Here is a 2775-nt window from a genome sequence, read left to right on the forward strand (position 1 = left end):
GCCGCGTATTAATTCTTCCTGTTATGTGGAGATGCTCTAGTAGGTTTTGTTCCTTTGCAGACCCATACCATCTCGTCGGATTATGAAAGTGCAGTACTACTATCCATGTTTTACGTAATGAAGCGGGAAGAAGATTTTTGTGCCGATTTAGGAAACACTGAGAATGAAATTGTCCACACCTATTATAAGCTAACTATTAACGGTACGAGAGGACGGTCTACAGCATGACTAGACCAAAAGGCATCCTGTTGACTATTGCCGCTTAAGTGTACAATCGGTTTGGTTCCTATAAGATAGGACATCTTCGGTTATGCGAAAGTAATTCATTTATTTATCAATATCAACGTTTCCTGGCATTGTAAAACTACCAAGAGATAGTATGTATGACCCGTAGACTCCTCCTGCCGTCAGAGTGGCAAAAGGCAAGTATTTATTAATAACAGTTATTTGATTCGCGTCGGAATATATATACTTTCCATACGTATCTATTTGGCGACGTTACGAGCGATTTCTGCGTCTGCACCGCGTCCCACTAGCTCTGAAAGTGCCAGATGGCCAACCGCCTCTGCCAGACACCGTGTCAACCTACCGCTCGCTCCTTACTCCCTCCCTACGTGCTGCAGCGCTGATACATTCACTTCACGTATGTGAAAAAGGATATCTCGAAATAAAGTAAAATGCTTACAAGCAGGTAATTCATTTTAGTTCTATGAGGGATCTGTTATAATTACATCATTACACAAGTGCGGAAAATAGCATTAATACCAGCAATACCAATAACATAATTAGCTAACTTAAATAACTGTGTATCTTCTGCAAAAAGATGACAATGTCCATTTTGTTCCATCTGCTTCCAAGCGAGGGTCAGAGACACTACGATTTCATAATCAGTGATTCGGCTGAAAATTATCAGGACGAGCCGACGAGCGACAATTAGTGCTTGTCATTCCTTGAGACGCCATAATTTTGTTACTTTGTTAGATGCCGAAACTGCTGTGGAGTAGTTGCAGAAGAGATACCATCCAAATGTGCCTGTTGTCATCGCCCATTGTCATATAAACTAGAAAATAGGATTAATAGTATGCGAAATTAATTAATTATTACAGATAGTTACTGAAGTGTAAATCGATGTGTAGCATTATAATTATACCGAGGGAGAACAACAGCAGAAAAGGAGGCTGTAAATTTCAGATTTTTTCCCTTATTTGAAGAAAGAAGAAGACATGATCAGTTCTACAGAATTTAAGATTTTGACAGAAATGAAAGTCATACCCCCTCCCGCCCCCCCTTTTACCATCCACCAACCCATCCACACTTACATGGACGTTGGCAACACGGGGGTCGTTTGCGTGCCTCAGGGGTAAAGATGCAGGGACAACGGTCTGGGTGACTGACCGATGTGGCGTTGTAGCATCAGTCAACGGCTGAAAGCAACGGGAAACTAACAGCCGTTACAGGATATGCAACAAAAGCTATATTGTTAAGTGATGAGGATTTTCCGGGGTAAGAATGATTTCTGGTTGGGGACTATTGAGGACGATATAATAATAAACAAAAGAAACTGCGGTTCTATAGATCGGAGCGTACAATGTGAAATCGCTTAAGCGGGTAGATAGGTTAGAGAATTTAAAAAGGGAAATGGATAGGGTGAAGTTAGGTGTAGCGGGAATTAGTGAAGTGCGGTGAAAGGTGTAACAAGCCTTTCCGATAGGTCAGTACAGGGTTATAAGCTCAAAAGGAAGTAATGACGGAGTAGGACTAAAATCGAAGTCTTCCTCAGTAACAGAAACCCGACTGTGGAATAACCTTTTGCGTTATACTATTACATAATATTAGAACTGAGTAACGTCTCCAGTTTCACATAGTTAATGCCATACTTCCTAAAGCGACAATAGTCATTATCATTATCTCCGTGCGTACTGGTTACCCTTGGACATCATTCTCCCCAAACACATCTTCCTCATTTGCCTGTATTCTTAGCTGGTGCAGTCTCGTGAAATTTCCTTTCCCCAGAACTCGCTATATCTGAAAACATCTATTTGGGACACACACAAATTCATTTTATATTTACTATCATTATTGTTAGTATTGTCATTATTATTATGATTATTACTTTCGCCAGAGTTTAATGGCAGCAGCAGCAGCAGTGGTACAAGTACGGCCACTACTAACTTTATTAGGTATTAAGTCCGTCCAAACGGACCTGGGAAAGTCCAAACGGTACCGACCGACCGCCGTGTCATTCTCAGGCCACAGGCGTCACTGAAGGCGGATGTGGAGGGGCATGTGGTCAGCATACCGCTCTCCCGGCCGTATGGCAGTTTACGCGACCGAAGCCGCTACTTCTCAGTCAAGCAGCCACCCGGCTTGCCAACAGCGCTCGGCCGACCGGATGGTCACCCACCCAAATGCTAGCCCAGCCCGGCAGCGTTGAACTTCGGTGACCTGACGGGAACCGGTGTTACCACTGCTGCACGGCCGTCGGCTTATTAGGTAATAGTCAGTATTATTTACTAACATTGCCACTACAGACACTCAAACCATTTTAATATTATTTGTCATATTAAAATTGTTACCTCTTAGGTAACTATGCTGTAAAAAAGATACTGTATGTGTGGAACCCTTGTCCGATATAGACAGGGCCTCGTAGATCTAATTAGTTTAAATAACAAACTATTTTATGTTCCGGAGAACCGCAGATGTTGAAAGGCATGATGTTAGGAAGAACTACGCTGACAGCTGGTAAAATTGTTGTTTATTAAAACACAACCGGTT

General features: G+C 42.3%; 1 pseudogene; it reads right to left on the bottom strand.

Annotated features, from left to right (window-relative positions):
- Window positions 1–2368: 2368 nt before the first annotated feature.
- Window positions 2369–2486, bottom strand: LOC126200107 (5S ribosomal RNA; annotated as a pseudogene).
- Window positions 2487–2775: the final 289 nt, after the last annotated feature.

This window comes from Schistocerca nitens, chromosome 8 (genome assembly GCF_023898315.1).
Source record: "Schistocerca nitens isolate TAMUIC-IGC-003100 chromosome 8, iqSchNite1.1, whole genome shotgun sequence".
NCBI classification, from domain to species: Eukaryota; Metazoa; Arthropoda; class Insecta; order Orthoptera; family Acrididae; genus Schistocerca; species Schistocerca nitens.